This window comes from Perognathus longimembris, chromosome 2 (assembly GCF_023159225.1).
Source record: "Perognathus longimembris pacificus isolate PPM17 chromosome 2, ASM2315922v1, whole genome shotgun sequence".
NCBI classification, from domain to species: domain Eukaryota; kingdom Metazoa; phylum Chordata; class Mammalia; order Rodentia; family Heteromyidae; genus Perognathus; species Perognathus longimembris.
Window position 1 is genome coordinate 128,018,085 of NC_063162.1, and position 23,767 is coordinate 128,041,851.

Consider the following 23,767-nt stretch of genomic DNA (forward strand, 5'->3'; position numbering starts at 1 on the left):
TCACTTTATAAATTGTTTCTTTATTTTAGTAATAGTCACTATGATTTACCTCAGTGTAACTAATACATACAGATAAAAATTTAAACATAACTTAATATTCTAATAAAATTTAATTTTTACATATTGTAAAACAAGTGCTAGTTTACTTAATCATTGGTACATTGTATGTTGTGCAAAATAAGAAAATGATTAGCAGTAATAACATTCCACTAATTTATTCAAAGCTAAATATGAAAACAGTGTTATTTGTTAATTTGTGATGGGAAATTAGGCCCATTACTGAAGATATTTATCCCTGCATAAAGTATTTCTCTTGTCTGGTAGAATAAGTGGAAGCTGAATCCTATATTTGCTTCACTAAAGAAACCTGATAGGTAATTTATGCCCATTATGCTCATTTAATGTTTGAAAAATATGATTTGTAAAACTTGCATAATTAAAAAAATATTCTACTCTCAGTTTTATGTATAAAATGATTGGTGTTTTTCCAGTCATTGTTTCTGCTAAATAAAAACTTCCCTTTGTATAATAAGACCTTTGTCTTCAGCTTAATATTCTCCAATTCATATAAAATATAATGGAGAAACTTTGTAATAATACAATTTTGATTGATTTGTTTCTTATCATTTTATAACATTTTTCCTCTTCCAATTCATTATAAACTTCACGTGAAAATTTAGGGTTTTTATTCTGACTATTAAAGACCCGTTGTTCTGGTTTTTCCAGCAAATGCCAGAAAACCTGTTGGAAAAATTCTAAAAGAGCAGCAGCATTGTCTACAGTTTTTGTCTAAAAAGAATCATTTATGTTTTGAGTAAATGCAGAGCAAATATTATTTTATGTCTACTCAAAATGGTGATTGTCATATTTAAGCTATGTTATGTTGTTTCAAAACAAGAAGTTACCTTGTTGTATGTTTGCCTTAATTTGATATCTACTCCATGTTACCCATGAAATTCACACAATGACAAAGAGCCTGACCCAGGCTGATACTGCACACATCTGTGCTACAGATGAAGACACTGAGGTCACAAAATGCTCCCTGTATGGTCCTAGCTTCTCTTAGCATTGTACGTAAAACATCATCAGCTTGTGGATTTGAGATTACAAGGATGATGACACAACTAAGTCTTTATTGAATGCATATCTCAAAACTATCTTTTCTACATTTCCATAAGACCTTAGTCTCTTGGTTCATCTTGTCAATATCAAAGGATATTTACATTTGGAAATGTCAACTGGTCTTTCTAATCTGAACCCAAGTAAGCCTTCAACTCCTTGTATAACTATTCTTTTTTGTCTGTTGCAGGGCTTGAACTGAGGGCCAGGGTGCTATCCCTGAACTCTTTTGCTCAAAGTTGGTGCTCTATCACTTTGAGCTACATCTCCACTTCCTGTTTTTGAATGGTTAATTGGAGATAAGAGTCTCATGGGGATTTTCCTACCTGGGCTGGCTTCAAACTGTGATAATCAAAACAGGAAGTAGTTAGGATTACAGGTGTGAGCCACCTGCACCTGGCATTCCTTAAAATCTTTAGTGGATTTATTTCTTATTCATCTGGAGAAAAGCAGATTGTATTAATAATTAGTATCTGTTCCTACTACCAACACATTCATTTTATAAGTACTTGAGTTCTGTAAAAGAGTTCTAAATTCTGGCATTACTTAACTTCTTTTTCAGGAAAGTCCTTAGTGTCCTCTTAGCCTCATTAGGCAGACTGTTCTTTAGAGTCATGATGTCTCTGAGGATTGATAGGATAGGATTTAGGAATTGTTCTACCTCAATTTTTCAATGGAAGATAATGTTTGTCTTTAAAATGTTACTGAGATGCTGAAATAAACAATTATATGTGTATATATAATAATAGAATATATGTAATCACATATATTAAATATGTAATATACCTATATATGTAATATTACATTCCTTATAAAAAGTGACCAGCTTGTTGCAATAGGAAATTTGTAACTTAGTTAATAAATTAGCCATCTAAATCATTCTCTGTCAGTTCTCCTTAGTGATATAAATACAGTAAGCCATATCTCCTTTAAAAAAGACAAAGCATACAACTCTTGATAGCAAAGTCATTATATATCTCCACTAAATAGATTTAGCTAGTTCATTATCAAAGGCTGGATCCAATCCAAGTCATCATCTATCTACCAAGAACTAATTATTATGAGGGTTAGTAGTGGGAAATGATGGGGCATGAAGAAAAGAAAAAGAGCTAAGGAAGCATTTGTTTTCGAACTATATTTCAGTTTCCTGCTACTTACATATGTAACCACAATTGAATTTATTAGGTATTTTGGGCATTTATTGCTTACTGAGGGAGTGTGAAATACAAATTTGAAAATAAATTATCTTGGCTTTATTTGATAAATCTGAGAGGAAATAATATTTCTCTATTATTTTCTAATAGTATCTTCAATCAGTAAGTGCTGTGAATAGCAAGTACTTAATGTGCCCTCTTGGGATTTTTTTTTCTTTTTTTTACCAGTCTTGGGGCTTGAACTCAGGGCCTGGGACCTGTCCCTGAGCTGCTTTTGCTCAAGGCTAGCAATCTACCATGTGAGCCACAATGCCCCTTTTGGCTTTTTCTATATATGTGGTGCTGAGGAATCAAACCCAGGGCTTCATGCATGTGAGCAAGCACTCTACCACTAAGCCACATTCCCAGTCTTACTCCATAGGGATTTTACCAATTAGTTACCTTAGGAATGTTACTTCATCTCATTAATATTAATTTTTTTCATTTGTAAACATCTTTACTATGGCTGAAACTGGCAAAAATGAAAGTCAATAGTTTTAACCAGGAAAAATATATCTCAATTAGAATCTTTGCTTATATTAGAAACACTCTTGTTTTTACGTGATTTGTCTAATTTTGTCATCACAATAACTGAAGTATATGGTGTAAGTAAAAATATTTTTGTGCATAAAGGTGACAAAAAGTCAGATGTAGGCTAGACAGTTGAAGAACTATTAGCAGACTAGTGGCAGAGACTTGAAGTCTATTATACTTCCCACAACTGTAAAGGGCTTCACAGAAAATTAAATGATATAAATAAAACTAGTATTTTATTAGGATAAACATGATAGAACAGTAAAGTATTTTGTTTGGAGAATGAATTAATATGGAGCACTACAGATATCTTTGCTTAGTTGTAGGAGACTCATTTGTAGGTAGCATGGTTTGGATTCATTGGTTGCAAATGACCCGATTTTAAAGGAAATGTAATTAAATCCTTTAGAGAGAAGAGTGCTGCTCTCTTCATTGGTTTTGAGAGAATAAAATCACCAGGGAAGTTTTCTTCAAAAATTTAAGACAAATTTATAGGAGAAACCTTTTTCAGCTTGGAGAGTGCTAGTGAAGGCAGAGAGTCAACTGAGACTCCTGAGAAGAGGAGACAAGAGATTTTTGTAAAAGATGACAAGGTAAAATGGCAGACTGTTAAATGATTTTAGAGGTTTTTACCAAGAGGGAAGGGAAGAAACTGAAGCATTCTATCTGATCATATTTCAAAACATAAGACATAGCAAGTTGCAGGGGGGTCATGCGTGAAATCCAGCTTCTCAGGAGGATGAGATCTGAGAATGACAGGTCAAAGTCAGCCCGGGCAGGAAAGTTTATGAGACTCTTAACTCCAATTAACCTGAAAAAAGATGGAAGTTGAGCTGTGGCTCAAGTGATAGAGGATTAGCCTTGAATGAAAAGCTCAGAGACAGCACCCACAAACTGGGTGCTGGGACTGGTATGTGTCCATGGGTGCACATGCATGTGCACACGTACATACGTACATACACAACTTCTTTTCTATGTGTGATGGTCATCCTGATATACTTTTACCAGGAGTTCCAATCTTAGGAGATATTTAGCATGTGGAAATGACACTTTATATAAGTGTTCTCCCAGTCTACACATAGAGCCATTGGACATAGAGCTTTGAGTGAATTCAGGCACAACATAGTCTTTATCAAGTGACTTCTCTTATATTATTCCATAATATATTGTAATGATTAAAATAAGTTATTGTATATGTAATTACATGTTTCTGAGCTCGAGAAAACAAAATATTCTGGGATCATTCGGTAATGTAAAGTTTTCCATGTTTTCAGTTTCCAGGACCTTTCCCTTCCTTCTCAGGCATTAGGCTCAGTCTGTGGGCCAGAATCCCTTTGCCATACTGCTTTATGGTTCTAAAAGCCCAGTCAATTTCCTGCTGGAAAGGAACTGAAAAAGTGAAACCTGTATACTTTTCAATTTTATTTTAATTATTGTTATTATTATTATTTTTTTGCCAATCCTGTGGATGGAACTTAGGGCCTGGGAGCTGTCCTAGAGCCTCTTTGTGCTCAAAGCTAATGAGTGCTCTACCACTTGAGGCACAGGGCCACTTCTGGTATCTTCTAAGTGGTTTTCTGGAGATAAGAGTCTCACAGACTTTTCTGCCCAGAATGGCTTTGAATGGTGATCCTCAGACCTCATTCTCCTGAGTAGCTAAGATTATAGGCATGAGTAACTGGCGCCCAGTGATTTTCAGTTTTTTAAATTGCTTTTTAGGTGTATGCTAATAATTGTGGCAACCACAGTTTATTGTTTTTTAGTTCAACCACATAATTCCTTTTATTTTGTTTATAGTCTCAAGAGTCTGAGCCTAAAATTTATCATTGTAGACAAGAAAATGTATCTGCCAACTTCGATTGAATGTAGTTTCTTTTGTGAGTATTATTTTTAAAATCTTATTCTTATGAAGTAAAAAAGGAAGCTTAAACTTTGCTCAGGGATTTAAAAACTTGCACAGGAAAAACACAATTAGTAGAATAAATGCTTAAACTTATACTCTAATTCCATGTTATGATAAGGATAGTATTACGGTAGGTTGGTGTTTAGGTCAAGGATGTAGTTTTATAGATATGCCATGGAAGGACTCACAAGTCAAAACTGAGTTAAGACCATCTTCTCATAATGAAAGGGCCAGTTCATCAGTAAGATAGAATAATTATACCTAAATATGTAAGTGACATTTTAAGAGATTTCAAAGGAAAAATATATTGTCTAGTAATGGTAAGAAATTTTAACAACCCAGTTTCAAAAGTTGGGAGACCATCCAAACAGAAAATCAATAAAGAATCACTGGTTTGAATGATATGTGGGACCAAATTGACTTGGCAGCTATTCACAGAACATTTCATCCAGCATTAACAGAATGTCCATTCTTTTCAAGAACACACTTCTCTTTGGTTTCCTTTTGTTTTTAATCAATGAGAGCAAAATTTTATCAATGAAAAGTGTTCTCGTAAAGATTCAGGGCATTTTGAACAATACTAATTTGGAGGGTACTTGGTCCAAAGTCTCATGGCTCCTGGTCTAGAAATATTTTAACGAAATACCTCCTTAGAACCATAACCTTGCCAAATTTCTCCCATTGGTTATTTCTGCTACTATAAACAGGGGACTGTCACTTTTCCCAAAGCCTTATACATACATGTCTGGCATTTCTATGGGAATATGAATTTTTAAAAGTGATTCAATAATTTCTCCACATTTGGAGAAATTAGAAATAAAGCACTTAAAAACTAGGAAAGTTTCCAAAATTCTAAGAAAGAAGTTGTAGAATATTTGGAATACCTCATTAGCAATAATCATTAGAAATAGCTGCCCTGCTTATTCTGTACACTGTATTTTCCCTTGTGATAATTCAAATCTTTCAAGTAGTTTGCAATAAAAACCACAAGAACATCTGATGATTTTAAATGTTAAAAAGTTTTGCATATCAAGTTGTACTTCGAAATTGTTTCTATTAGAATATTAGAAATGTTTTTATAGCAAATTATTCATTTTACACATTTAATTGATGTCATTTACTTGAGGTACAAATGCAAAATTCATTTTTAGAAAACAGAGCTGTTTATACTTTTATCTGCGACCGTGAAAATTATGTTTCCAATGTTATTGCCTTCATCTGAAAAATCAAGATGTGACAGGAAAAACTGTAACATATATTTTTAAAGATAATGGTGAATCATTATTATAACCTTATAATTTGCCTTTGAAATGAGACTTCTGGAAACATTGACAAAAACAGGCAATTCATTACCAGCAAAGGAATTAGAGAACACAGGAAATATGTTATGATTGATATCCCTTGAGTATATAAAGATCTGCTTTGATGAGGAGTCCACAAGGATACCCATTAGGGTGAATATATGTATAGGTAGAGATGTATATGCATATATGTACACATGTAATAGACACACATGTACATATACATTTCATAAATATATGTATATATATGCACCAAATATGTACATGCATATGTATTTGTAGTACATGTATATGTATATCTTGGTAGTTTGTAGATGGATATATCCATATGCTTAAATCACAATAATAAATTTTGCAGTGAAGATTCAGCCAAATTTCTATAAACAATTAAACAGACCATTAAGAAACAAATTTTAGTAAAGTGAGGTTAAATGATGAATTTGGAATTATAAGAAATTTATGAATTATCCAAAGCAAATTATTTCTGTTAAGAACAATCTGTATGTTGAATGAGTAGGTTCTGCTCATTTCAAAGAAAACAGAGTTAGGTGTCGTATAATTTTCGTGGAGACTCTAGTGTATCCAGCCAATTCTGTACAAAACTTTTCTATTTGTAGGAAAGGCTATTTATGTGATTCTCCTTTTAAGCTTATGCTCAGTTGGCAGAGAATAATCTAGATTGCATAACAAATAAGTGATAAGAAATTAATGCAAAAAACCACCCTGATCTTAATGAAGATTATATTGAACACACTGTAGGTGTATAAGTCTAGTATAGGGGATTGTTATCTTCATGAGTGAAGCACAATTTGGCTTAACCAATTCTTATTAAAATTGTCGGTACCCCTACTTTAGAAAGACTAGGCGTATGTATAATTACTATATCAGATTAGCCAAAGTCAGTTTCACCAAATGACTAATTTTCTAAAGAAACTTGTTTCTTTTAGCTATGTTAATTTTAAACATTTTTTATCTTGTCTTCATAATAGCATTTTTTTTATAGCTATCAATTTGTTTCTCTCACAACTAATTTATCACAAGGTTGTTTTTATTTCTACCATAGTGGAAGACTGTCAGATATAAACCTGACAGGTTTATGATGTGTTTCTGGTTATAAAGAATTTTTATTAATAGATTCTGAGTAGATGTATTGTTCAAATACATATTCATTACAACTTATTTTTGTAAACAAAATTTCTCTTTAGACAATTGATTTATTATTAACAGATTTTCTTTGAAAATAGAAATATGTAATTGGCCTCATGATCATTTTACAAAATCAAGGATTTTGTGTTGAACTTTTTTTTTTAATTTTTTTTAATTTTTTTATTATTAATTGAACATAAAATTTTTTTTTACAAGGTGCTGTGCAAAGAGGGTGCAGTTACATAGTAGGGCAGTGTGTACATTTCTTGTGATATCTTACAACCTGTTTTCCCATCCCTTGTCTAGATCAGGTAGACCCATATGCAATATACAATGTATCAAGCACATATACAGTGTTCACAGACTTGGTCTCTACTGTCTCTCCATCTCCCTTTGTTAACAGTCATATATCAGGGAGATCATGCCCCTTTGTTTTCTGTGTTCTAGGCTTGTCTCATTCAACATTATTTGTTCGAGTTCTGACCATTTCCCTGCGAATAACAATATTTCACCATTCCTAATCGCTATGTATTGAACTTTTATTTTGTTCTTAAATGTAGTACACCATACATGAACTTCCATTGCTCCTTTTTCTAATCTTCAATTACTGGTTCTTTAAAATTGTATCATTTAACAAAAGAAAACCAGTTCCACGTAATTAGAAAATAGTTACTAAAATTAATAAAAGGAGTTATCTGTTGTTTAGGGGGAGTAAGCCTAATATCTACTATTTCTTTCTTCTTCTTTTTTTTTTTTTTGCTAGTCCTGGGGCTTGAATTCAGGGCCTAAGCACTGTCCCTGGCTTCTTTTTGCTCAAGGCTAGCACTCTGCCACTTGATGCACAGCGCCGCTTCTGGCCTTTTCGATATATGTGGTGTTGAGGAATCGAACCCAGGACTTCATGTATATGAGGCAAGCACTCTTGCCATGAGGCCATATTCCCAGCCCCTCTACTATTTCTTAAAGGATATTTAAAAACGATGGCTTGGTAAGACAAACAGAATAAATTAAATCACTTAGCTTTTAGCATAAGTGCTTAGATTGAGCAATTTACAAATGTGTTGTATATCTAAACTGGATACATCTTTGTCAGAATTTATGATTTCAATGCAAGGTTAATTTAGGCTCTCTATTATTTGTCAAGATTTGCAATTCTGCAATAGATTTGTCACTTCTTGTGGTAACAAATGTGGGGGAAGTTCTTATGCATAGAATCTTTTTGGAATATATGTATGTAGCTTCCCTAGGTGTGATGGGAGGCAGTATGCTAAATTAGAAAGTAAGGTGATTAAAAATTGCATATATGTATTCATACTTGATGTGGATTACTAATAGATAATCAAATAATGCCCTTAAATAAGTAGATGCTGAAATTGAGGAAAAAGAAAAGTCTTAATTTAGTCATTTTTGAGAGATTTAAATAAAGTAGAAATAAATTATTCAAAAGTGTTCATTTTCCTAATATGTTTATAGAATAGCCTCATCACAGCTTCCCACCCATCTGTTGAACCTCCTGTGTTCTCTTGGTTGTGAATGGTTCACTTGCAACTGGCCACAACCAGAATATAAAGAAAAGCTGTCCAAAGGTTGTAGTCCAGAGAGACTCAATTTGCAATGGAAGCAGGAATTTACAGGGTAACTTTTAATGGTGACTAATAACAAATGAAATAACCTTAGAAAGGTAAGTAGACAATAGCCCCTCATTATGATTTCTGGGTCTCTAGTTCCTGAGAATTCATCTGAGAGTGAAAAGGTATAAGTTCAGACATTGTTAGAAATGAAAGAAAACAAAACTGAAAAATCTTAAAAGGGAATTTGGCTCATTTCAAACTCACATAAAATATGTACTCATTAAATGTCTTCCTGTACTAGGTAGAAAGAAATTACAATCTATACATTAGTTTACTAGAATTCCTATAACAAAAAGAAATAAGCAAACAAAATCCAACATAAACTGGCAAGTTTAACCAGCAGAAGTTTATGTATCCTCCTCCAGTTCTGGAAATTCGAAGTCAGAAAACAAGTTATCAGAAATCAAGGTGACAGCAGGTAGTTCCTTCCGAAGGCCTTTGCTTTGCTCTTGGTGTTTTCCAGCTATATGTAGCATTCTTAATCTTTGAATGTCGTCTTTACTCCTGTCTTCACATGAGGTTCTCCAATTTCGTTGTCTAAATTACCCTGTTTCCTAATTTCATTAGGATACTGATCTTGGGTTACATCCCACACTAATTCATTTTATCTATGTCTGTGGTGATTTGCTCCAAAGAAAGTCACATTCTGGGTGAAACAAAATCTTAAAATATCACCCATTCCAGCAAAATCGAGCATATGACACTTTCAATGAGATAATCACCTTTGTGGTTATATTCTTGTTTTGGATGTGTTTAGGTTATTTCTTATCAGCCCACAGTAAAATATACATAATAAATAAGTTTAGGTTGAAGCAATTGGCCATTGATTAAGTTTTCAAATCTTGCCAAAACTAAGAGGGGATGATGCAGTTAAACACAGCAAAATGAACAGGCTGTGATAAATTGATGCTAACTCTGTTGTTTATACTCAGATCAACAGTAACTGAATTATAAACTGTTTTAAAGTATCTCCTTCTAGTTTCAGTGCAGTTGGAGACATGGTCTACTCATTATAGGAGGTATCTTAAATAGTTCCTAGTATTTAGTAGGGGCAAATTACCATTGAATTTCCCCTGTTAATTTTTATGAGACTTGTATACATTTTAAGAGAGTTGTAGAAAAACTGTAATTGCAAAATTTGAAGAATTTTTTCAAGAAATTTTTTCAGTCTTTGTAAAGAAAATTGAAAAATGTTAGTTGCTTTTAATGTTCTTTTTGTATTACACAGTTTAGATGACACCAAATGATTTATTAATTTTGTTTAGTACTTTTATGTTTAACTGTGAATAAGATGCTAAATGTGATAGACATTTACCTAAGAGAATCATATACAAGAATTTTATGACAGACTAGGAAATTCAGAGTGTGAACTCTTAGAATGTTCTGGCGTTTTTGTCTTGAATTAAACATTATCATTGATTGGCAACGGATCCTTGTTCTTGGGTATTTTTCCATATCTCATCACCTTCCTTCCTTAATTTGCTTCTTGTTAATAACCTGTTGCTTTCTTAAGACTTTCAGTTGCTGCCTTTGGCAGGGATGGGCTTGCCTTGTTGCTGATTCAGTTATTCTGAAGCCTTCTGAGTGGCCTTTTGGCTCTGAGATGTGCTTTTCTTCTACCTTGCATTTCTATGCAATGCAATCTTATCAGGGTGCTAACACATGGTGAATGTTCAATAAATTGTTGGAAATTTGATTTCCTGACTCTTCAGGTCTTTGATTCTTTCTTTTGTACTATTGCTGCTTGTAAGAGTTGATAGACTGTGTTTATGTAATTAATAAGAAATACACACACACACACAGATAGAGAGAGAGAGAGAGAGAGAGAGAGAGAGAGAAAGAGAGAGAGAGATTTTTACCCAGGTCTTTGCTGGATCATACTCACTGGTAATTAGTGTACTGAGTCTATCCTTGTTCCTGATAGGGAATCTGAGAATATATTATTCATACAATAAGTATGGAGTACTGTTTTATAGAATGAAATACATAACTCATCAACTGCATGCTTTATCTCAGATGCCAAATACTTTAAGGAATTTTAATTATGTAGATGATTTGGTGTCAAGCATTAGATGTAATCTATATTTTTAAATGCGTAGATACATTAAACTCATTGCCATGGTAGCTATATTACTTGCTAAGGTTATTCAGCTGTAGTTATGACTTCATATAACAAGGCAACTTCCCCAATCCTCTCTTTAAGGGTACTAATTTCATTCACAATGGCAGAGTGAGTCCTTATATCTTCCAAAAGCTCCACCTCTTGATAATGTCACATTACTTTCTAACCTGTGAATTTTGTAGAACACAAAATTTCAGCCCATACCATTATCTAATATGAAGTCATGTGGTAGTTACCTAGAAAAATTAACAATTTTGAATTTAAAATTGTGAATTTAAAATTCACAAGAAGCCATTCTATACTTAGGAATATAATTCTAAAAATTCTTATTCTAACATATAAGAACACTTAAAGTATCACATTATTATTCCTAATATGTATAGCTGTTTGTAAGGTCCACCCCCAGGAGGAATCCAACTGTAGCATTTGTGGGTTTTTAATTCCAATGCATTTACATACTGATTAAAGGTATTAGCTTTTATATTTATTTGGGTTTTTTTTGCCAATCCTTTAAGCCACAATTTGAAAAACCAATCAGAGATAGCAAATGTAAACACTTAAGATATAGATTTCAGTGTACTCATTTTGTGTTGTTTATGTTGAAACTGATAAAGTAAGTTTCTGTCTCTCTTTCATGTTTGTAAATATTCACCCAGCATCTTTTCATTTGTTGTTTTTTGTAGCGGATGCAGGCATTGGTGTTGAGATAATGCACTAGGGCATTGAGCATCTGATTTTATTCTCATTGGTCTTGACATACTAGAAGATTAATTAATATCTTTCACCAATTGGAAACAAGAACAGCGTTCTTTTGCTAGACCTAGGTTATCAACCTAGATTGATTAGGAGCAGAGAAAAGAAATAACGGCACTTAGATTAATGGGGTATTTATTAAGGACTGTATTATTTGGGAGAAAAATGTAAGAGTTTAATATATCTGTAGAATTAATTATTGGTGTAGCCTTAAAAATGAAATTCAATAACATTGTCTTCTATTTCTAGTACTATTTAGCTCTCATCCTTTTAATTGTTATTTCAAATTGTTCCCTGTTATTCATACATGGCTACAGAGCAGATCTTTCTTAATGAAAATCTGTTAATTACACCCCTTTCAGAAATTCCCTGTAAATCCTCTTTAGCCCAGATCAAACATTGAAACTGTCTCCAGATCCAGCACTTAACCCAGCCTGACTTCACCAGCTATCTTATAGTTTATGCTGGCAATGAAATAATTCAATATTTCTATACTAAAAACTACATGTTTCTATTTTTTAGATTATCATCTCAGACAAACTTTCATGAACTTCATAAGCTGGATTGCCAGAGGATGTGTTTTCATTTCCATATATTTATTGTATAAGAAGTTTCATTGTGACATGCCCATAGATGTGATGAATGAATGTTGTTCAAATTTACTCCTTCTCTTACTGTTACTATTACTCTTTTTGATTTATCCAATTAATTTTTACTTTTATCTCTTTCTTGAATATTTTTTATTATCTTTAAGTAGTTGTACAAGGGAGTTGCCATTCAACAAAGCACTTTATGAATATAGTTTCTCTTGATCAGTGCCACCACTTTCCACATTCTCATTCATCCCTTAAAGTCTACCCTGTTCCTCACTCATTTCTCTTATTTTTTAAGTTATAAGTTGATTTTTGTGCAAGTTAACAAAGCAGTATATATATATATATATAGTTCATATTGATCCATGCCATCCTTTCAATGTCTTCACTTACACTTTGACCTACTCCTTCCCTTATTTTTCTCAGTTCAGTGTTATATACAATGCATTGTTGCCTGCATTCTCCTCCCTGTTCATTCTTCTACTCTTCCCCCATTCCTGCCTCCAGCTTCCTTCAAGTACTCATTTCCTATAGTTATTTTGTTGGGCTTTGACTTAGTCTTTTTAAACAGCTTTACTTGTCATACTTGCTACCTCTTCCCTCATTTTTCTCCCACCTATCCTCCCTAAACCCTCTGTACACACCTTGACAACAAAAAATAAAAATAGATAAAGAATGTTACTATTTGCACTTTCTGTAAAATCTATCATAGTTCAGCTAATTCACTTACAATCATTTGCATACCACTCTACAAATAAGGGAAACCTGTGTTTCTCTAGGTCTGGCTTACTTCACTCAATATAATTTTTTTCATGTCTTTTCATTTCCTGATGAATAGTACAGTATCATTTTCACTGAGGGATGAGTAGAATTCTGTTGTGTATATATACGACAGTTTCTTGATCCATTTGTCCTGTGAGGGACATGTGGGCTGATTCCATAACTTGGCTATGGTAAACAGTGCCTCAGTAGACATTGTTGGGCTGGTAGGCTTTAGGGTATCCTTGTTTGTGCATTTCTGGATAAAGACCCCCACTTCATTTTTTAAATGGATATTTTTACTATAAACCTTTGTGATACTTCACTATAAACCTTTCTATGACCTTTAGAAATATATACATTTGGGATACTATTTTAAAATGGCTATAAGTTGTTAAATTCATTGAAGTGTAAATAATTAAATATATGTATTCTGTAAATTCACACATATATGTATATATAAGTGCATATATCCACATTCACACTCACATATAAGAATCATATAAATTCCACATGATAAGTTATCAAATATAAAGCTAAAATTCCAGGAACACTTTCAAGTAATTGTTTCAGGGATTCAAGTGGCAGCTGCTTCAAGTTAATTATTTTGGCAATGACATTTTTCCCCTAAACTGAAAGCAACAAATTGGTAGCACATTTAGTTAAATTGAAAATCACCCAATTCTTATGTCTAGTGCTTACTTAAACACAACTAAAGAAGTTTGTTTAGTTAAAAGTGCCTTGGAAATTACTCATTGTATTGAACCTTCTTTGTAATTGAAAAACAATGAAAGTGAATGTCTCCTTTAGAAGTAGATGCCCAAGTAAATAAATGTTTGGGACAATTTGGCACAACAGTTGATAGTATGATTCATTTGGTGTGTTATACATACATATCATATCAATTATTTTAGAGGCATGTTGAGTGGACTCAAGGTTTTGATGATGCTAGCTTACATCCTACTATGCAATAATCCGACAAGAAAGAAAATAATATATATCCTGAATAGGTACAGGTGAAAAACTTAAGAAGTCACTGATATTCACAATTTGATTTGGTTGTTTCTTGGCCAAATTCCAAGGTTGATAGAAGATCCTAACATTTTAGGTGATAGTATGACATGTAGAACTTGGTACTAAAAAAAATCCCAGTTTTTGAGGTAATAAGGGTGCTGCTAATCAAATGGTAAGTGGTTGTGTACATACTACCAATTATGATCCAATTTGTCAAGTCATCTCCTTTTTCTCTGATATTTATCCAGAGGGACTTCTATCCATATAGCTACAGGCTGGCTATCTTGGCTTTGTCTAAGTACCAATTTTCTGGTAGGAATCCTATATCCAGTACTGCCTTGCTCAGATTGTTCTGATTACAATTCTCATGTGACGGTCTCAGTAATCTCTCTCAGAATTGGCTTACTGAATCCCACACTGATGATACTCCATTGTGAAGGGAAATTGGCAACAATGACCATGAGCTGGTAGCATTTGTGGGTGTAGTTACTTCCCATTGGACATACACTTCTTGTCCCACTTCTCCCTTTCTCTTTACACAGAAAGATGGCTTAGAGACTGGAATAAGCCTAGTCTTAATCCCACCTCCACTATTTGCTACTCATATATCTTTAGAAAATTGTCATTATTAAGACTTAATTTTCTCTTCTGTAGAATGGATATAATGCTTGTCAAAGATAAATGGATTCTGTATGTTATCGTGATTGATTAGTATGATGTTTGACATATACCACTCCAGAATTCTAATTATTACTGCATTATCATCATTTTTTCCTTCCTTTCTTCTGCCAAGACTACTAACTGGCATGTGGTACAAAGGCAATTGACAAATCAGTATAAGAAGTAATGTTGACAATTGAGGCCTGAAAAACATCCCTGAGTTCCTGGTCTACTTTAAAATTATAAAAATAAAATATATCTCTATTGTAGTTTGTGTTGTTTAATTGTGTAAAACATCTTTTATTTTTATCATGTGAGCTATCATTTCAAATGCATAATGCAGAGAGGAGCAATACTGTGACCTTGTATTTGAAAAAAAGAGCAATAAGTTTGGGGTTCTCATTTTTCTCGTGTTACGTTTTTATCTTATGTTACTTGAGAGATTCTTCCTTAGGTAAAATTTAGTCCCTGATCTTCCTTTGATATAGAATATGTTGCTAATTAGTATGCTCATAGTTCAACTGCTTTCTGAAATTGATGATTATGTGGAAGCCGTATTTATTAGTGATTTTTATTCATTCAAGTGATTGTTGTCAAAGTGTGCTTTGAAAATTCACATTGATGGCAACTAAAATGCTGTCACCGTGTTCCTAAGATGCTGTCATTGCATTTTTGTAGTAAATAGCATTATAATGTCCGTGTGTGATCAAGAAGGTGACACAATGTCAAGGATACACTGAGCATGGGTATATCATAAGTTAGAGGAAATGCATATTTATGGAGGACTTTTGTGCAATGTCAAAATAAAGTCATGCAAATGTTATATTGCTAAGAGAAAAGAAATTAGGTTAAAGAAAACTTTGTTAAAGGAAATATCAAGTTATGACAGTTAAAGTGCCTTCATATTGTGAGATATTATCATATCTTCCCATGAAACCTCTCCAGCAGTCCCACTGGAAATGCTTTATATCCTTGGACCTGAAAGATTTTATGGATGTAATTCGTAGGTTCTCCTACCTTGATTTTCCAATGGTACTTGAAAATTTGCATTTCATCATAGAGGTGATCTTAATAAACTGCTGTAATTTGAAGGCCTGTCCTCTGTAATGATTTTCTTACAGCTTACTCTCTTTGAGTTACTAGAAGAACAGAAATGAGATCTTGGGCCTACTGCAGGCCACTCTATGTGGAGAAGAGATCTGTGTACAGTCATCTGATTTCTTCCACTCTAAGGTAATCCTTTGGGTTTAAATGTTATTGCTACTACAGAAAGCAGCAATGCTATCTAGGGAGTAAAAAGCTGACATATTCAAAGTGTTTTTCAAAGTGTTGTTAATGGATTTTATATGTTTGAATTCCTCTGGATGCTTGCAGAAAAGCAAATTTCTCTCTGGCCCATCTCCTAGTTGTCCTGAAAATGTCTGGGGATTAATATTCATTTCCTCCTTATAAGTATGTCCTGAGAAGTTCTAGCCACTGAAAAGCCTAACTTTTCTCTATGCTAAGTAAAACTTGGCCATTAATCATCCGGGCTGCACATCTGGCACTCATTTCTTTCTGAGCTTGAAGTTTATAGAGTACTGACTCTCTGTCTTGACAGTTTCTGCTATTCAGTATTTTAAAAAGATCCTATAAAAAGGCATTAAATAGATAAAGATCTTTTTAGCTTCTTTTCAACAACTCATCCACTGTCTTGTCTAGACAAGCGGAGAAAAAGAAACTTGGGTAGCTTGGCATACATTTTTGTATTTCCTCCTTATAAGAAAAGGTGACTGTACAATGGGAGCAAATCAACAAGCCCAGACAAACCAAGACACACTGTCATTTTCACTACTTTCTTAAAACAGCAATGCCATTCATACTTTATCAACTGATTGTGAGTTACCAATCAATGTTTTAAATCAATTATTTTGACCAAATGACTCTCTACATATGAAGTGAATTATACTTCTACTGATGTGATTTTTCTCCTTTACTTTATCCCAAGCTTATTGTGAGCCCATGGTGTTCTGTAAAATGTCCCCATGGTTTTCTGTAAAATGTCCTTGGCCAGTGGCATCAAGAGTACTAGGAATTTGTAGGAAATGAATGTTCCTTGTTCCATCCCTGATGGAACAAAAAAAATAAAGAAATCAAGAAATAGAGACTAAAACCAGAAAAAAGTGTTTAACATGTTCTCCAGATGATTATGATACATGCTAAAGTTTGAGACTCAATGGGACGATTGAGAGTCATTGCAATTCTCTTTCCACTTCAGTTCCACTTCAGTTCATTCTTCTACCTCTGCACATGATTAAACCTGCAGTGTTATTCTGTTCTTCTTCCACTCAGGTTAGTATAGGTGAAGTATGAGTGGGCTTCTGTAAATTAAATCTGTCATGTGCTTATTTGTCAGACAATATATAAGTCCATAATGTATGCTAAACATGGATATATGATCTGGGATCAAGCACAAAGCATGTTGTTTAGAGTTGCGAGAGCTGCCAGAGAAATACAAATGCAAATGCCAAGTGCAAGGAGTCTATGGAAGTAGGTACTGTGGAGCAAAGACTGTACATTGAAGTCTCATGCTTTTTCACAAAAGTGCATCTGCATCTCTCTGGAATAGGGAAAATGAAGAGCTTTTAGGCATCTAACTTCACTTTTATTTTCCTCTATTTGGCCTTTTATCTGTATTTATTTCTAGTCAGTTACATCCTTCTTCATCAGTTATGATTTTATCACGTGTGCAGGCTTTTTTATTATCATTGCTTCGCAACCCCATATACAGCTTTGTGAATTGAAACACTTTGTGAGTCTTAACTAATTGCTAAATATTTGTGATTAAAAAACATGGAGTACTTTCTGTGTTTCAGGTCTTATAGTAAGGCATTTGGTCTACTTTGAATTGGTTTTGATATGATGTGACAAACGAAGAACTAGTTCAGTCTTCTACATGTGGATATGGGATTTTTCCCAACATAATTTGCTGAAGAGATTGCCTTACGTCTGATTTATGTTTTGACCACTTGTCAAAATTCATTTGGCTATAGCTGTGTGGATTTATTTATGAATTTTTTAATCTATTCTATTGATTTACTTATTTGCTTTCATGCCAGAATCATGATTTTTTTACTACTATGACTCCAGCACTGCTTTTTGCCCAGGAATGCTATAGTTATAGTTTTATTATGTATGGGGTGTTTTATAAATTGTAGGATTGATTTGTCTATTTCAGCAAAGAATATTGCTGGGATTTTGATGGAGTTTGTGCTGAATCTGTAGATCTCTCTTGGTTGTACAGCAATATGCACAGTAAGAACTCTGCCAATCCATGAATATGGAAATTTATTACAACATCTGGTATCATCTTCAATATTTTTCTTGGAAGTTTTTATAATTTTCACTGTCCTGGTCCTTCATATCCTTAGCTAAGCTTATTTGTAGCTGTTTAATTTATTTTGACTTCATTGTGAATGTGACAATTTTCCTGATTTCTTTTCTGCTTGTTAATTGTTTACATATAAAAAGCTACTTTTGTTGATAGGAATGTAACCTTGTTCAACCACTTTGGAAAACAGTATGGAGGTTCCTCAAAAGACTAAATATAGAGCTTCCCTATTACTTAGCAATCTTACTGCCAATTGACCACAAACCAGGATGTACCAAAGCCACCAGCACAACCATGTTCATTGCATTGTTATTTACCATTGCTAAGAAATGGAATCAACTCTGATGCCCCTCAATGGGTAAATAATAGATCAAGAAAATGTGGTATATATACACAATGGAATTCTATGCTTTCATCAGAAAGAGTTATATTGCCCTATATGAAAGAAAATGGAAAGAATTGAAAAGAAAATATATTAAGGGAAGTAAGGCAGACCCAAAGAAACAGGCTGCAAGGCTTCTCTCATTTGTAACAATTAGAATGTGCTTATAAATTTATAAGTACATTCAATGTATATTAAAAGATATATAATTACACTTGGATATGGCCAGTTAAACAATAGTCCAAACATTCATATGGTGAGAGGATCATAAGACCCAAATAGATATGTGCATACTATCCTATAAAATTATGTGTATCGAAATGAACTCCAATAAATGGAAACAATAGTTTTTTTTACTGTACTGTTGGCAGTTATTTTTTCCCTTGGTTTATTCTCTTTGGCACTGTTTTTATTTCTGTACCGTTTGTCTTGTATATAGTTTATCTGATTTGGAGCGGGGAGGGGACCCACAGAAACAGTGGGACAAGGGGTTAACCAATTGAGCAGTGATATTCATTAGACACTATGCTGGAAATGATCTATACAACTTGAGGATGAGTGGAAATTGGAGGGGAAAAATGTATGAGAGAATAAGGGAGTGGGAGTCACTGTTATAAAAGAAGTGTACCCCTTACCTGATTTATGTAACTGTCACTCCTCTGCACATCACCTTTACCAAAAATTTAAATAAAAACAAATAAGTTAAAGCCACTTCGTTTTGTTGAGTGTTGATATTATATTCTGCTACTTTGCTGAAAGTGTTTATCAATGGCATCTTTAGAGTTTTTAAGCATAGGATAAAATCATCTCTAAATCTTTCTCTTGTCTAATTGTTCTATCTAAACATCCAGCATTGTATTGAATAATAGTCACCCTTGTCTTTTTACTGATTTAGAGGAAATATCTCAGATTTTCCTCATTTATTACAATATTAGACATAGGTTTGTCCTATATAGCATATATACTCTTCATTATATTGAGATATGCTACTTCTGCTCCTAATTTGTTCAGGGATTTGTTGTGAAGGAATGTCTACCTTATCAGACATAAAAATACATACTGTTGTTTATGTTCAGGTTCATTTAATCAGAAGATGTTTTTAACTTTTCACTTTAAGACTGTTTTATCTTTGTCAGTGAGGCTTCTTTTCTTTCTTTCTTTCTTTCTTTCTTTCTTTCTTTCTTTCTTTCTTTCTTTCTTTCTTTGTTTCTTTCCTTTTAAACAAGGAAACTACTCCTCTGTAATTTTATTTTTTATTTTATTTTTTTGCCAGTCCTGGTGCTTGGGACTCAGGGCCTGAGCACTGTCCCTGGCTGCTTTTTGCTCAAGGCTAGCGCTCTGCCACTTGAGCCACAGTGCCACTTCTGGCCTTTTCTATATATGTGGTATTGAGGAAAGGCACTCTTGCCACTAGGCCATATTCCCAGCCCAGTGGGGTTTATTTTCTATAGGCTAGTTTCTATAGAGTACTTTCTAATTGGTTGGGTCTGGATTTTTTATTCCAACCTGCTAATCTTTGAACCAAAAATAGGATGACTAACAATATGAGTTTTTATTGAAAGGAAGATGATAATACCTGCAATTTTTGTAATAGTGAGTTATTTCCTAATCTTCATTTTCTACTATTTATCTTTATTCTTACCTGTACCTTCTTATTTGCATTTATCTTTCTCTTTTCATGCAGGGTGCTATTAAGTATCTTTTATTGTGCTGGCTTAGTGGTTTTGAATTTGTTTAGTTTATTGTGGAAGGTTTATTCCTACTTCACTGTAAAAGACAGCTTTTCTGGATGCAAAAAATGGACAATTAATTTCTTTCAAAGCATCAGGTATCCTGTTATTCTTTAGAGTTTCTTTTGAGAAGTTTGTTGTTATAATTGTGGTGTAGACTTCATATGTAGCATGTAGATAGTCTCTTGAATGTTTTAATATTCTTTGCTGTTCTGTACATAAAATTTATACATGTTTAGAAGTGGTTCTGTTCTGTTTTGCTCTGTTGTGTACAAGAAAAGCCTCCTGTACTCGAATGGTTATACCTTACTCAAGATTTGAGAAGTTTCTCTTGTTAGTTTTTGAATAGATTTTCTATCCCTTCGAATTAGACCTCTTTCTCCACTTCTTTCTTCTTCAATGTTAGATGTCAAATTTTTGAAAAATAATATATGAGAAAGAAAAAAATGATTTCCTGATCTCTATTAGGAAATATCTTGTGCAAGGATATATACTTCATTCAAGTTTTGTGCGATTGTGAGGTCAACAAAGGAAAAATGATGTTTGTAAGAATCCTTTTCAACCAATAGCTGGGTACAGTGAGCACCTCTCTTGCCAGTGAAGGGAAAAGCACAGTAGTTGGGCAAGTTGGCACATACTTGCCATCCTCAGTGACAGAGAAACACAATTAGGAGAATTAGTAACCAGGCTGTCACAGGCATAACTAAAACAAAAATACTCAAGGGTGGGGAGCTGGTGGCTCATAGCTGTAATTATAGATACTCAGGAGGCTGAGATCTGAGAATCATAGTTCAAAGCCAGCCCAAGCAGGAAAATCCTTAAGACTCTCATCTCCAATTAACCACCAGAATACCAGAAGTGGCACTGTGGCTCAATGATAGAGTGCTAGCCTTGAGCTGAAGAGCTCAGGGACAATGCCCAGGCCCAGAGTTCAAGGCTTCTCCCTCCAACAAAGAACCAGAGGGGTGGCTCAATTGGTAGAACATATATTTTTCATGCACAAGGCCCTGAGTTCAAACTTGTGTGCTACTCCAACACCTCCCCTTCACTTCCCCCAAAAAAGAAAAAAGAAGCAGTTACTAAATTGGTTTCCAAATATGCTTTCTCTATATTATGCTAATTGTCTCTGAATGAGGAAACACTCAAAAGTTTAGAGATTAGACTGAGTTCCATAGAAATGTTTCAAATGTTTATCGATAAATTATTTCAACATGTGTTCACATATATTTAGTTCAATTTATCTTCCTTGATGTAGCCAGGCCAAACTAAACCTGTGGAAAGCATCTCTTTTTGATTTTCATGATGAAACAGAATTGACCAGAGTTCCCTTAATGGCTGGGACTAGTTCTCCTTTTCTAATGATTTTTTTTTTTTGGCCAGTCCTGGGCCTTGGACTCAGGGCCTGAGCACTGTCCCTGGCTTCTTCCCGCTCAAGGCTAGCACTCTGCCACTTGAGCCACAGCGCCGCTTCTGGCCGTTTTCTGTATGTGTGGTGCTGGGGAATTGAACCTAGGGCCTCGTGTATCCGAGGCAGGCACTCTTGCCACTAGGCTATATCCCCAGCCCTTTTCTAATGATTTGAGGTACCTTTTACTGTAGGTTTCCTCAGAGCTCTGCTTTTACAAAGCAGATTAAAATAATACCATGCTGAGGCCTCCACTTTTAAATTTGATTAGCTGCAGGATAACTACTATCTTATCTTCTTAAAGAATTAACAGTTATCAGTTTCTAGCTTGAGGAATTTTTTCTGTCAAAATAAATACTCCAAATGCTGAGAACTCAAAATACAATGAATATATCTACATTTAATGCAGATATGACCTTACTCAACATTACTTCAAAGTTTCTCATCTCAAGTTTTACATTTACCAAATATGTACTAGAACCCTCTAAATTTAACAAGTAGACTTGTTCCCAATATTACCCTGTTCATACTTAGTTAATACTGTCATTACTCAATTAGTTCATTTTGGGTAATCATGTAGTTTAAAGCAATGTTGTACAAATATTTCCTTGCATGATGTTCTTTTAAAATTTTAGATTTTATAGAGTGAACACTTATGACTGGTTGTCTTTTGTTTGTTAGCTTGTTGTTTTTGTTTTGCTTATAAACATTGTCTCATAGAAAATTGAGGATTATCCATATCTGATAAGCAATTCAGGTACTTCATTTAGATACAATACAAAATAATTAGTGGTTCTGTTTCAAAACCCATCAGTCTGTCTGACTGTCATGGAGATGTAAAAAAATGATCATGAGATGACTTGTACAGTTTTCAGTTAATTTAAGAATTATAAACAGTTAATGAGTTCATGCTGTTAAAACTCTAAAAATTGATTATGTAGCACTTTGCAATTCTTAAGGTCTCTCCAGTAGTAACGAGTGTAACCTAAGCACATTTGTAGAGCTACAACTAGAGCCTTTGGATAGAAGGGTAGTCTGGAGACTAAAAATTAGTTCTCCTGTGTTGTTAGAGTAAAATGCTGAGCTATATCCAGAATCTCAAGAGGGTCAAATTTCAGTGATCTCAGAAGCTCATCCAAGGCAAGGTGTTAATGGTTTAAAGTTACTTCTCAGGAGTGATTTTTTTTTTTTTTGCAACAAGAAACCTATATACACACTGCTGAAATAAATAACAATTCAAGGAGAATTTCAGCTATCTAGAGAAAGCTATTGTGAATATTCAATTAAATAGATAACTTAGTTTTATAGCTATACAATGCATGTCTATGTCTATAATGACACATGGTTGGATCTTTTGCACATATAAACAATCTTTTATGAATAGATGAATATAGAACGCATAACGTTTACAATGTGGTGCAATAGATGATATGAAATGGTATGACATAATATGACAAGATATGATATATATTATTTTTTGGTCCTTCCAGGGTTTATAGAGAATATTTGAATTAGCTAGGAGACTTGAAGATTCCCTTGTGGGGATTCAAAGATTGAATGGGTGGGATTTGTTGAGTATGTAATTTTACTATTTTTGCAAGACTTTGTATGGTTAACTCTAATCATACAGTGTAAATACTCAGCACAAACTGACGTAAAGCCCACACTGATGTTTACAGCTCTTTTTCTGCATAGCTATTTCCTCTCTCGAACTCTGTCATGCATCTTCCAGCCAACTCTTGCTCCTATGGACTCTAACACAAACATTTTCTTGGGTTGCATAGCCTGTTAAATCGTTTCCTGCTGCATGTTTTTTTTTTTTTAAATCTATAAGTAAACTATGCAAGGGAAACTAATGTGCAGTTTTCTTTCTTCAAAGGAATGTTTTGTAACCTATTCAATGTAGTATAAATTCAGAATTTTTGACAGCTTCCTAAAACAGAGAAATCAATAACATTATGCAATCTAATAACCCCAGTTTTTAAAAATAAAAATACAGTTGACTTGGAGGTTAAAAAGAACCATGTTATACACAAGTTTTACTCCGATTTATATACTGGAGTCATTTTAAAGATCAAAGTCAGTTCAACATGATTCTTGAAGTTAGCTCAAGGCATCTTCTATGTATCATAGAGATCACTTATATTTATTT

At 33.7% G+C, this 23,767-nt stretch overlaps 1 non-coding gene across 1 annotated transcript; it reads right to left on the reverse strand.

The window, feature by feature from the left end:
- Positions 1–712: 712 nt before the first annotated feature.
- LOC125347420 lies at positions 713–775 on the reverse strand. Its single transcript, XR_007210202.1, has one exon. It is a non-coding gene; the product is annotated as a U7 small nuclear RNA (small nuclear RNA).
- Positions 776–23,767: the final 22,992 nt, after the last annotated feature.